This window comes from Miscanthus floridulus, chromosome 7 (genome assembly GCF_019320115.1).
Source record: "Miscanthus floridulus cultivar M001 chromosome 7, ASM1932011v1, whole genome shotgun sequence".
NCBI classification, from domain to species: Eukaryota; Viridiplantae; Streptophyta; class Magnoliopsida; order Poales; family Poaceae; genus Miscanthus; species Miscanthus floridulus.
The window spans coordinates 13,044,906-13,059,640 of record NC_089586.1 but is presented as its reverse complement, the minus strand read 5'-3'; positions in this window follow the sequence as shown (position 1 = coordinate 13,059,640).

Here is a 14,735-nt window from a genome sequence, read left to right as displayed (position 1 = left end):
AATCCACTTGTCGATTCTACCACTTAATATCGGCATCGACAGCATATACTTGACTACATCGTCTTTGCATATGACCGTACATTCGGCAGATAACAAATAATGCCTTAATTTAACACAAGAAAAGTATAAACACAGACACAATTTTTCGACGGCCGAATACCTCGTCTCAGCATCCACTAATCTTCTGCTCAAATAATAAATAACACGTTCTTTCCCTTCAAATTCTTGAATAAGAGCTGAACCGATAACTGTATCATCAGTTGACAAATATAACCTGAAAGGCTTCCCGTGTTGAGGTGGAACTAGCACTGGAGGATTTATTAAATATTTCTTAATTTCATCGAGGGCTAATTGCTGCTCAGCTCCCCATACAAATTCCTGATCGGCTTTCAATTTAAGTAGTGGACTGAAAGCCTTGATCCTACCCGACAGATTAGATATAAATCTTCTAATGAAATTAATCTTACCGATCAAAGATTGCAATTCAGTCTTATTGATAGGAGCAACCACCTTGTTAATCGCATCAATAGACTTCCTACTGATTTCGATGCCCCGCTGATGTACCATAAAACCCAAGAATTGTCCTGCCGATACACCAAATGCACATTTATTAGGATTCATCTTCAATCCATGCTTCCTTGTGCACTCCAGTATCTTTCGTAGATCGGCTAAATGTTTTGTAACATCTCCAGACTTAATCACCACATCATCAATGTAGATCTCTACCAATGTGCCGATGTATTCATGAAAAATAAAGTTCATAGCTCTCTGATAAGTAGCGCCGGCATTTTTCAAACCAAACGTCATAACTATCCACTCAAACAACCCCACATGACCTGGACATCTGAAAGCAGTCTTGGGAATATCTTCTTCAGCCATGAATATTTGATTGTAACCTGCATTACCATCCATGAAGCTGATAATTTGCTGTCCGGCTGCAGCATCAATCAACAAATCAGCAATCGGCATTGGATAGCCATCCATCGGTGTGGCTTTGTTGAGATTCCTGAAATCAATACAAACACGAAGTTTTCCATTTTTCTTATAAACAGGAACCACATTAGAGATCCACTCTGCATATCAACACTGCCGAATAAACTTTGCCTCAATTAATTTAGTTATTTCGGCCTTAATATCAGGAAGTATATTAGGGTTGCATCGGCGCGCTGGCTGCTGATGTGGCCAAAATCCAGATTTGATAGGTAACCGATGTTCAACTACCGATCGGTCTAACCCAGGCATCTCAGTATAATCCCAAGCAAAACAATCTTTATACTCTTTTAACAAATCAATTATTTGCTGCTTACACTTGGAATCTAACTTAGCACTAGTAAAAGTAGGTCTTGGCCTATCGCCATTACCAATATCTACTTCTACTAAATCATCTGCCGATGTGAACCCTTGACCTAATTTTCCATCATCGGCAAACCTATCCATTAAAACTCTTCTTCAGAACCGACTGCTTGGATCGGTGGAATTTCATAATCAGCAACTCTAAGGAACTCTTTTTCCCAAACTTCTCCTGATATGCATTTAGTTCGCTCATAAGTATCTGATTCTGCCGATGCGATGATATAAGAAGAATCACCAGGGACAACCTCAATCTTATCCCCAATCCACTGTACGAGGCATTGATGCATTGTAGAAGGAACACAACAATTAGCATGAATCCAATCCCTCCCTAGAAGCAAATTATATGCACCCTTGCCATTAATAACAAAGAACGTCGTCGGCAAGGTTTTACTGCCGATGGTCAATTCAACACATACTGCCCCTTTAGCCGGTGACACATTGCCTTCAAAATCCTTCAGCATCATATCGGTTTTGGTCAAGTCTTGATCTCCCCTACCAAGTTTCCAATACATCACATAAGGCATAATATTAATCGCAGCCCCTCCGTCGATAAGTATCTTAGATACAGGCTGCCCATCAACTCTGCCTTTCACAAACAAAGCCTTAAGATGCTGTCTCTCGTCATCGGTAGGTTTCTCAAAAACAGCCATCATTGGATCTAGTGTCAACTGAGCTATTTGATCAGAGAGAACAACTTCTTCCTCATTATCAGATAACGCCAAAAACTCCATCGGCAACATGAATACCATATTAACATCTGCCGATGGACCCTTATTTTTGTGTTTTACCTGCCACTGCTGATGACCGGACCTCTCATTGGAGGAATTTTCCTCTTGGTATAAATCCTCCTGACGCTCACGTTGCATCCTCCTTCTCTGCGTCTTTGTCAGACCCTCCGGGCACCATCGAGGAAACTTGGTTTTCTAAACCGGCTGATAACAGGTCCTAGTTGACTCTACACGGTGTATATTAGGGTCCCTGTAGAATATTTCCTCATCGGGAACTCTTGCATTTGCCATTTCCTCAAGCTCCTCTTGATTCCTTGGAAAATATCCAGCGCGTTTACCAAGCCTTTCATGTACACTAAGTCTGCCCCCCAGCCGATCATGCACTGATGCTCTGCCTCTGATCGGCTCATTGATAAATAAACCCTGATTGCCAGGTTGAAACCTCCTTTCTGACCGATTGACCCCATAATAACCATTGCACTCAGGGCAATTTTCAACAGTTGGCAATTTAATACCTTCTTCCCAGCAATGGATGAAAAACGGGAACCTCCAATGATCTTTATGTCGATGCCATTCTTCCCGACGTCTCTCTTCTTGCTGTTGTCGATATCGGTCATTTTGCTGACGCCAACTCTCCTGCTGCCTTCGATGAGTAATCACAATGCCAGGTCGAGGAAGGTTTTTGGAACTACTGCTTTCTCCCAGCAAACCCTTACTTTTTGCATCATCGGTAGTTATCCGATGTTGGGGATCCACTGATGCGTTTTTCTCAGCAGCCTCTGACGTCAATACTTTGGTCTTCCCTTTGGCCTCCAACGTATTTGCTGGAAAAGGGTGTTGATCAATTTTCATCGGCCTCTAGGCATTGGAAGTACCAAACTTAATTCTCCTAGATTCAATAGCCGATTGTAACTGTTGCCTGAACACCTTGCACTCATTTGTACTGTGTGAAGTTGCATTGTGCCATTTGCAGTACAAGATCTTCTTCAACTCTTCTGCCGATGGGATCACATGATTAGGTGACAGCTTAATTTGGCCCTCTTGAAGCAGAAGATCAAATATCTTGTTGGCCTTAGTGATATCAAAGGTAAACTTTTCTGGCTCTTTTTGACCAAAGGGACAAGATATCGACTTTTTATTCTTAACCCACTTAGCTAAGCCGATAACTGGTTCTTCATCAGAATCAGAATCTCCTACTTCTTCAACAAATGATACCTTTCTACTCCAATTCTTTTTAGGTTCAAAAACCCTAGTATCTTGATCAGAGATCCTTTGCACACGATGACTGAGACTTTCAAACTCCTGAGAAGCATATCTGTCTTTAAGATGTGGCAATAACCCTTGGAAAGCCAGATCGGCAAGCTGCCGATCATCCAGCACCAGACTATAGCACTTATTTTTTACATCTCGTAGCCTTTGCACAAAGCTCTCTACCGATTCATCATTGCGCTGTCTCAATTTTACTAAATCGGTAAGCTTCTTTTCATGGATTCCAGCAAAGAAATACTTATGAAATTGTTTTTCTAGATCAGCCCAGGTAATAATAGAATTTGGTGGTAATGAAATGAACCACGTAAATGCCGATCTAGACAAAGATGATGAAAATAATCGAACTCTTAATTCATCTCTGCTAGTTGCCTCTCCACATTGAATAATGAAGCGATTGACGTGTTCCATTGTTGATGTGTCATCTTGCCCGGAGAATTTAGTGAAATCTGGTACCTTGTACCGATTTGGGAGAGGAATTAAATCATATGCAGGAGGATATGGAGTCCGATAAGAATAAGTATTGACCTTGGGCTTTATCCCAAACTGATCCTTCATAATTTCTGCTATCCTATTGGCCCAAAAAGCATCAGCCTCCTGATGACGAACTGGCTGAATTTCTACAGGAAGTGCCTGCTGATATCCCTCCACATATCTTTGTGGCCCACGATCTCCAGCAATTGGCATATTTGCTGTTACTTGTGGTCCATTAACCTGTTGGAAAGGATTCATCGGCTGAGCTGCCGATGCTTGATTCTGAAAACCAGCTTGCATATGACCTTGTTGAATCCCTGCAACCTGCTGATTTTGCTGAACTGTATGTTGAACAGGTAACTGTCCTGACCAACCATTATTAGAACTCATCGGTACAAAACTTATCGATGGCTGGTAATTTGCTGACATTGTTGGATAATTATAACCAGCTTGAGGCATGAACTGAACCCCAGTTTGACTCATAGCAGGGGCTTTCTGCTGCATCGGCAGTAAGCTTGCCGATGGACTTGAATTGGGTACTTGAACCAAAGGCATATGGAAACCTCCTGGAGTTGATTGCACAGTAGTTGCTGTGGCATATTGAGGCACTTGAGCCATCGGCGAAACAGCCGATGGTATAGGAGCTTTTCCTACTGCATCAAACACTTGAGGTAATCCAGGATTGAAAGCAGATGACTCCGGAGGCATACCATATCCCCACCAATTAGTAGGAATCTGGCTATTCTGAGACACAGGGCCTGACATAGCTGATGCCGATAGATCTGTACTAAGATGAATTCGTCCTCCTGATCGTATCGGTGTAGATTGAATATTAGGTAAGCCTGCCGATACTGGAGAAGAAGTAACTTCTGTACCCACAACGGCCGAGGGAGCCGATGGAGTATTGACAGATGCCGGCTCTGGTTGGTGATAGGCAGGCCCAACGTAATGCGGTGCCGCTTGTCCTTCTTTGAGAGTTCGAACCACAGCATTATGAACAGTATTGGATAGCACATTGGAATGATTAATCAAAGCATGATTTACTGCAGAATTAACCATCTCTTGAAGTTTACCAAGATTGGAGTCAAAGGTAACCTGCCGAGGCAACGGCAAATCTTGCTTCTGGATGACTTGTCCACTCTTGTTCAGGCTAAACGATTTCAGACAAAGCTGCCTGTATTCTTCTACAGCCTTTTCCATAGCCTGCCTCTGCTCTTCCTTAAGATCTTCTTCTGATACCGCGATAATGTTCCCCGCATCGATCTCAGAATTGAACATATTGATCGGATTGATTGGTCCCACCGGGCGTGCCAAAAGATGTGTTGATGCAAAAGTGGATCTGCAAACACAAAGGGCTAATACCCGAATCGATATCCAAAGCGTGCCAGTCGATTTGACCTATTAATCGACAAGGATGAAGATACGAGCACTTTGGTCCTGACAACAGCGATACGCCCGGAAGTCACGGCCAAGAGGTACTCACGTGGAACTCGAGAATCGCCGAAGGTCGCACTGAAGCGATGCAGCTCGCCGAATCAATGAGAACTCGTAAAAAGAAAAAAGTATACAAATTGACGAAGTCGCCGAAAAGTAAGTAGATGCAAATAGGAGTAAAAATTGGTTTTGATATTGATTGATATATCTTCATTACATTGCCCCTCACTCCATATTTATACCCTGATCTAAAGAGACACAACCAAACACAACTAGAACACCAAGCCCATATCTAAGGAAACACGTGACTCTTACATGAATCATACTCTAACAAATATAGAAAAGGAAATCAACTCTTATCTATTTCCCTGTCCGCCTCAATTACGATGGAAATCTCACCGTCCTCCTTCCCATCGGCATACTCCCTGCTTCATCGGCAGTAGTCTTCAAGTCTTCCTTCATCGGCATACTCCCTGTTTCATCGGCAGTAGTCTTCAAGCCTCCCTTCATCGGCATCGACAAAAACACCTCCAACCTCATCGGCAACGCCCGAGTCTAAATCAACCTTTCCATCGACCACCACCAGCTATCGGCAACCATCTTTACAAGCTGGCCTTCATCGGCTATCAGAGTATACAGTAACTTTCCCCTTGCCGATTAGTCCACTCCGATCATTTTGACACGTGCAAAAAATGGTGTCAACAACGCCATAGCCGCTGGGGCATAGGTTTTTTGCAGTCCGACCAGTTTTACTCAGCGTTTGTTTCCACAACCCTTGCTTCAAGATCTTAACGTGAGAAAGGGTCGGTCATAGAGAATGTTTGCCGGGTAGATATACTCTTTAATGCATTTTGACTCTTTTCGTAGTTAAGGCTAAAAAGCTCAGGGTGATTGCAAAAACTCTGATCACGCTGGTGAGCAAAAAGGCCATAGCCATTGGGGCTTAGGTTTCTTGCGGTCCGACCAGTTTTACTCAGCGTTTGTTTCCACAACCCTTGCTTCTAGATCTTAACGTGAGAAAGGGTCAGGCATAGAGAATGTCTACCAGATAGATATGCTCTTATCAGCCCTCAAGTGAGGCCCAACCCCTTGCCATTGCTGGGGTCGAGCGTCACTGAAGATCGAGGAGTCGATAGCGAAATCGATAAGAGAAAACGTGCGTAGATTAAGGGTAAAAGTGATGTGGTTGTTCGTTGTTCCAGGCGTTGATGAAGACTTCGCCATCGATGGTCTTGAGCTTATAGGTGCTTGGTCGGAGCATCTCCATGACAACGTATGGTCCCTCCCACGGCGGAGAGAGCTTATGACGATTCTTGTTGCTTGTTCGATGTTGAAGGCCCCCAACGTTGAAGGCCCGACCCCGCACTCGACGGCTGTGGTACCGGCACAATACTTGCTGGTACTTGGCCGAGCGAAGGAGGGCAACATTGCGTGCTTCATCTATTTGGTCCATGGCATCCTCGAGGGACGCCTTGGCTCCCTGTTCATCGTATGCCTTTACCCTCAGTGCTCCATAATTGAGGTTGGTTGGGAGGATAGCCTCGGAACCATAGACCATGAAGATTGGCGTGTAGCCAATGGCCTGGCTAGGGGTCATCCTCAGGCTCTAGAGCATCGCTACTTATTCTTATTCTTGTTGGGGCAGTTGGAGGTGCCTTCGTCGGTGTCCTCGTCCTGCTTTGCCTTGCCCTTGGGGCGGTCAAAAATCACCTTGACTGCCTCCTCGCCCGAGGCATAGCTGGTGGCAATGTCGAGGAGCACCTTGGTGGTTTGTGGGCCCTTATGTCCCAGCTTGTGAACTAGGGACTCGCAAGTGGTCCTAGATAGGAAAGCTCCTATGATGTCAGCGTCGGAAATGTCGAGCAGCTCGTTGCACTGCCGAGAGAGGCGTCGGATGTACCCATGAAGAGTTTCCCTAGACTTCTGTTGATAGTTTCTGAGATCCCATGGGTTCTTAGGATGCGTGTATATGCCTTGGAAGTTTCCCACGAAGATCTCTTTTTGGTCCGCCCAACTTTAGATTTGGTTGGGTGGAAGGTGTTCCAACCATGTTCGTGCCGAATCGGCCAGGAACAATGGAAGTTTGCAGGTAATGAAATTGTCACTATCCGCTCCATTGGCTTGGCAAGCAAGCCAATAATTCTTGAGCCATAGTCCAGGGTTTGTTCCCTTGGTGTATTTTAGGATGTTGGTCAGCGGTCGGTACCACGGTGGGAAGACGGCATTGAGGATGTGTCGACCAAAGGCCTAAGGTCCTATCAAGTCGGGGCTCAAGCTTCGGTCCTTGCCGCTATCGTAGCATCCGCCACAACGAGGGTGGTAGCCATGGCTAGCCTCCTCCCTCTCATCGCCATGGGCACGCCTGCGGGCATCGAGGGTGTTGCGCGCGTCATGGTGGAGGCCGAGACGCTCATGCAATGGGGCCACGGCGCACGGCCTACTGCCTCGCTATGCCTAGTGGACTGACATGTCCCTGTCGGGTCACTCTGAGGGCACGCGCTGGCTGGCGTCAAGCTCGCATCATTGGGACAGCGATCTCTCGGCCTACTGCACCGCCATACGCTCGAGTAGCGTGCGAATCTCGCGATGGGCCTGACGATCCTCGGGTGTCATGGGCTTTGGAAGTCCCCAGAACAAGGCCACCGCGGTAGCAATGTTCTGGCTTGCCTGGGTGAAGTGTGGGATGGCTTCGTCATCCTCGATGATCCTCCGATTCACATCGCGGGTCACAGCAGGCGCACACCCACCATCTCCATGGCGCTTGATCTCTCGCTCGAGCTCCGCGCATTCCCGCTCAAGCTGGAGTCGTGCTTCTTTGAGCTCTTGGTGCTGCGCCCTTAGCTGGTCTACCCGCAGGCGAGTTGGGGCCCCTGCATCCCCCTCGACCTCGTCGTCGAGGTCATCTGTTGGGGTAGCCCCTCCCTTGTGGATGGTTTTGATGTATCCCTCAGGGGTACCTACCATGAAACATTCTCACGAGGGGTGATGGTTCCCCTACTGGAGTCAGAGTCGGAGGGCGACTCCGATTCTCCCGCGAGAAGGTCATGGAAAGATTCCGTGACATATTCGGTCATCCCCACAAACTCGTCATTCATAGGGGATGGGTGCATGTGCTGCGCCACAAGGTGGCCAACGGTCTCTATGATGTCGTGCATACCAAACAGGAGCGCTGTCGGGGTGCTCCGGATGAGTTATTCTAGGGAGAGCGGCTCTCCTTCAATAAGCTGCATCATGACATTGGTGAACAAGAAGGTGAGGCGGCACAGATCCTCCTAGGATGGTCGAGGTCCTAGGAAGGCACCGAGCGGGCGCTCTAGCCTCCCGTAATCGAAGCCGAGGAGCTAGTCGCTCCCAAGGGCATGGGCCTCTAGTGCGTGAAGTTGTAGCTCCTCAAGTGCCTCGGCGATCGGGTCGAGGTCGGCGGAGTGGAGAGGCTAAACGGCGGCGGGAACCTACGCCAACTCTCCCTCCATTGTAATAATGAAGTCTAGGTTCTTGAAGCACACATACGTGCCCAGGACCTAGCTGACACCATGACTAGCCATCTGAGGCCTCATGTGGATGTTGAGACGCGCAAAAAGCCCCTACTTGGCGCGCCAACTGTCGGTGTTTTTGGACCACCGACGAGTAAATTTGTATTTACACGTCTAGCTCAGATGGTGTGCTCAAAGGACATAAGGGTTTACACTGGTTCAGGTGAAACATCCCTATGTCTAGTTCACTGCTGCTCGTGTTACTGGCACTTGGTTTGCAGTAAGGGTTACAAATAGGTGAGAGAGGGAGAGGATCCCAAGTCTCTGGTGGAAGGAGTGAACGGGTGCTGATAGCTCGCTTACCGCTCAGCCATGTGCTCCTATCGTGCTCTTCTATTTAGATCCCCCTTTCATGGGGCGCCCTGCTTCCCCTTTTATAGGTGAAGGGAAAGTACGGGTTATAGAGGAGGAAAAGGAGAAGAATGAGATAGAGAAGAACGCTTCTAGGGTTGCCGAGTCCTTCTCCTTCATGCGGGTCCCACTAATCTTGTAGATGTTAACAGGGACGGCTCCATGTCGTGGCCCTATTCATCACTGGCACCATGCGTAGGAGTCATCTACCGGTCATGGCATTCCACTCCATCCCGGTGGACGTCGTGGTGAACTAACGCGCCTGTCAGCGTCCGTACGAGGATTAGGCAGAACATCACTGGCACGCCTGACACTGTTGTTGATGTGAATCCCTAGGTATGGCCTGTCATGACCATGGGTTATATCGAGGCATGCCAACCTTTTTCCTGGCATTAGAGTTTTGACCCAGGCCCATACGCTTGGACCTGGAGTGGTTGGCGGTGGTATGGGTCCTTATCGGACGAGATGGAACCCGCGTCCTCGAGGTTGGGCGAGACGGAGCCCACGACCTTGGGTGAGACAAAAACCGTGTCCTTGGGGTTGGGCGAGACGGAGCCCGCACCTAAGGGGTCAGGCGAGATGGAGCCCATGGTCTCGAGGTTGGGCAAGATAGAGCCCGTGGCCTCGAGGTCGGGAGAGATGAAGCCCGTGGCCTTGGGTGAGACAGAACCCACGTCCTTGGGTTGGGTGAGATGGAGCGCGTAGCCTTGAGGTCGGGCGAGATGGAGCCTGCATCCTTGGGGTCGAGCGAGATGGAGCCCGCACCCAAGGGGTAGGGTGAGACAGACCCCATGGCGTCGAGGTCGGGCGAGACGGAGCCCATGACTTTGGGGCCGGGCAAGACCTTTTAATACATCTTGAGCCATCCGAGGAAGTTAGTGTGGGCGCTAACTCCCTTGCTTTGGGTATCCCTAATATCGATACCCAACAAGTAGGGTCCCGGGGTTGGTGTCCCAAACCAGCTACAGGTGCTCCTAGTCTAGGCTCTTGGCCTAGACCATGCATAGGAATGGGTGTCGCGCTTGGCCCCTACCCTTGGTACAGAGGGATGAGAGCCACATCAGGCCCCGACCCTTGACGATGACTAGCTTCAGGGACAGGTGCCACGACTAGAGCTAGCACTGGTAGAGCACCGTTTGCTGCTGAAGATGAAGCGGAACTAGTGCCGGCGTGACCGCTGAAGGGTCAGCAGATGTGGATGTCGTCATTGGAATGCCACTAGGCACAACCGGATCAACATATGCATCATCCAAAAAAATCATAGGCACTCAAAGGTGCCAGTGAGTTGTGCACAAATAGGAATTGGTGTTCATCAAAGACCACGTGATGGGAGATGATGATGTGGTTGGTGGTGAGATCAAGGCAACGATAGCCTTTGTGGTTTTTAGAAAAACCAAGGAGGACACATTCAGCAGAATGGGGGGAAAGTTTATGAGGCATGGTGGCGGAGAGGTTAGAATAACAACGACATCCAAAAACTCAGAGATGGTCATATGTGGGTAGTGTATCAAAAAGAGCTTGGTGGGGGTGCAATTTTGACGGGTTTTGCTAGGGTGAAGATTAAAAAGATGAGTTGTAGTTCAAAGGGATTCGACCCAATATGCAGGCGGCATAGATGCTTGGAATAACAAGGTGAGCATGATATTATTGAAGGAGAGAATGACACATTCAACCTTGCCATTTTGTTGGGATGTGTGAGGGCAAGAAAGACGAAGATGAATACCTTATTGAAGGAAAAAAGAGCGGGCTGCATTGTTGTTGAATTCACGACCGTTGTCGCTTTGAACAAACTATATACGACAATTGAAATGTGTGAGCACATAGCTATGAAAATTGCGCAAAGTGGTGAATGTTCAAATTTTAGTTTAAGCGGAAAAGTCCACAAATAAAGAGTGAAATCATCCAAACACACAAGATAGTATTTGGAGCCGGATATGCTCATAATAGGAGATGTCCATAGATCACATTGAATTAACTAAAAAGGTTTAGAGGCCCTGGACAAGGAATTAGAAAAAGTCAAATGACAGTGACGACCCAACTAACATGCATGGCACAAGGAGGTGTCATGATCACTAGGAATAACAAAAATAGATTTATTGGAACACAAACGAGAGAGGACTTGGATGCCGGGATGCCCCAACCATTAGTGCCAAGTAGTCTCCAGAGCAGCCAACGTGACTCAAGGATGTGAAGTGGGCATCGAAAGGAGCGGATAAAGATCTCTAGAGCTATCACAATGGTGGAGCACTGTCCTGGTGTGGAGATCCTTCACAAATAAACCAAAGGGGTCAAATTCAATAGAACACCAATTATCTTTGGTAAATTTGCAAACTAAAAGAAAAATTAGCTATGACTTGAGGAGATACAAGGACATTGGAAAGGTGGAGAGGACAGTGGGAATTAGGTAGCAAGGCTTGACTAGAACAAGTAATAGGAAGATGGGTGCCATTACCAACGATGATGTTGGAATTGGAAGGAAGAGAGGAGCTGATGGAGTAGAGATTACTGAAAGATGATGAAAGATGCGAGGACACACCTGAGTCCATGTACCAATTGGCATCGGGCTGCTGCAGCGTCATCTTGTTGAAAACGTTGGCCAGGGCAGCCTAGTTCTAGGACGCTGTCGAGTCAAGGGCGCCATGGAGGTCATAGGCGCCACGACTGTAGGGGTGGGCGCCATAGGAGTAGCAGGGCTGAGGAGCCGCAACAAGGTGCGCCCAGAGCAGCGCCCGAAAACGGTGGCAGTGGATGGAATTGTTTATGGAACGGACCTCCACCCAGGCGAGCACCTAGAATCCCCTGGCCTGGCATAGGCCACATCTGAAATGAGCCACTCCATGGGTTGGACCATGGACTAGGAGCATGCCAGGTGTTGTTACCCCATCCCTTGTCCTTGCCACACCACCAAGGACGAGACAGAGGACGAGGGGCCAGTGGCATTGGAGTGGCAGTGAACACCGCAGTTGCTAGCGTAGGAGCGCGAGGAGGGGCAGGGATGCCTTTGGGCATGGTGAAGGTGGTGGTTGAGTGTAGGGTCAATATGGCAGACTAGAGGGGGGTGAATAGTCCTTTCTAAAATCTAATCACACTAGCTAACCAAAACAAATGCAGAATTAAACTATTCGGTCTAGCCAAGACTACACCCCTCTATTATGTTCACATGCACCTTATAAAAGATGCTAATCAAGTAATTAAGGTGTCGAGCTAGGAAGAGATCGTCTAAACAATTCTAGCTTGTAAGGTCACACAAACCTATGCAACTAGTACTCAAGCAACCGGAGAGATCCTACACATACTAGTATGCAAAAGCACAAAGCCTAAGCTCACTAGCAATGCTCAATAACAAGGCTACACAAGCCTAATTAGAGAGTGCAAATTACTTAGCTACACAAACTAAGCAAAGCTACTTCTATGTTACACAACCAAGGAAGGTAACTAGCAAGCTACACAAGCTAACTAATTACAAGAGCAACTACACAAGCAATATGTATGAAGAATAAGTGCTTGTGTATGTAAATTGCAAACCACCGAGAAGATGATGACAAGGTTGACACGGTGATTTTTCTCCCAAGGTTCACTTGTTTGCCAACAGGCTAGTCCACATTGTGTCAACTGCTTACATGGTGGTTCTGTGAGCTAATAGGTGTTTCACAAGCATAGCCCACACATTGGGTGCTACAAGAACCTACCCACAAGTGAGGGTAACTCAATAACACGCTCTACTAGAGTTGCTCTTCGCAATCCCCGTGGGGCGAGCACAATACCCCTCACAAGCCTTCTTCGAAGCACCACACAATCTTCTTGCATGCTTTGATGGAGTCACAAGCCACCAAGACATCTAGGAGGTGGCAACCTCCAAGAGTAACAAGCACCACTGGCTTGCAACACGAAAACCTAGTGCCACTCGATGCAATCTCGCAATGCCATGCACTAGAAATCACTCTCTCACACAATCAGATGATCACTATCAAGCATATGTGAGTTAGAGGGCTCCCAAGCACACCTACACAAGCCACCAAGGCCTAAGGGTGCTCATCAGCCAGCCAAGGCCAGCCAAGGCATGCTTTTATAGCCCCAACACCAAACAAGCCGTTATGCTCACAAAGGGCCTCCGGACCCACGCTCTGGACCATGAATAGGGGGGTCTAGACAATCCCTCGTGGGTTCGGTTCACTCTGACTTTGAATCTCAGGCCGCCATGTGTCTAGGTGCCCATTACCGTGCTCCAATGGCTCTCTGCTAAGCTCCGAATTGATCTCCAGACTGGGGGTCTCGACCAATGCACCTCGGTCCTGAGGTATCCACTAAGGATCCATAGAGCACAATTTGCTCCCAACTCAGCCTAAGCTTACCTCCAGACCATGCCTCTCGGGTCCTAAGCATTTTGGCTGCTCTCGGTCTTCTGCGTAGTTAATTTTAGAACCTCCAGACTGAGTCCTGAGGTCCAGATCAGACCATCACCTAGAGTCCTGAGCCCTCCAACATAGTACAAAAATGCACATCTAGACCCAGGAGCAATGGTCCTGATCCTAGGTCTAGACTGGTCCTGAGCCAGAGTCCTGAGCTCAGGACTCAGGGCCAATGGTCCTAAGCTCTGCCAACCAGGGTCCTGAGCTTGTTTTTCATCTTTTCAAGCCCAACTTCAACATCCTTGCTTCCATGTGCTAACACCATTGTGTCCCAACATATGTGCACATGTGTTAGCATTTTCCAAAGCATTTTCAAAGTATTTTTCTCTCTTTTCACCACGCCACTCGATCCTAGCAACGTCGCAGTGTTAGATCACTCGAGTGGCACTAGATGACCGATATGCAAACAAGTTTGCCCCTCTTGATAGTACGGCCACCTATCCTAAACCTGGTCATAAACTTCTCTACACACCTATGACCGGTGAAATGAAATGCCCTATACGTTATACCTTTGCCTTGTGCATTCCATTCCATCTCCTCCAATGTTGATGCTATACAAGCACCAACAACCATCACAAATGATATGATCCACTTCATATCATCATGTGACCTTATTGGTTCATCGATCTTGACCTCACTTGCTCTTCACCTTTACCTTGGTCCATCAGCGCTAAGTCTTTGCTCAAGCTTCCCCGCCACGTGGTTTGTTGCTTCAAAGCCTCCAACTTGCCCTTCACACTTGCAACCAGTCCATCAAGCCAAGTCTTGTCTTGATCTTCTCCACCTAGCCACATGACTCCATGTCATGTCTCATATGCGATAAGCTCCTTCATTGCATTTGTACTCATGGACTAATCTCTTGTTTATCTCACATAAAACACTTATTAGTCCACCTAAGTTGTCACTCAATTACTAAAACCAAACAAGGACCTTTCAATCTCTCCCTTTTTCATAATTGATGACAACTCTACAAAGATATGGAAATTTAGCACTTTTGGATTTGAGTTGCTTGCCCAGGCAATTTTACCATGTGTAAATGATTTTGGACAAGTACCACAAACCCGAATTGTTAGTATTAGCTCCCCTACATATGTGCTAGAGTGTTTGGTTTGAAGCTTGTGGATATGCATAGATATGAAATATGGGAGAGTAATAACTACCAAATGATGCAAAGGTGTAAAGAATGA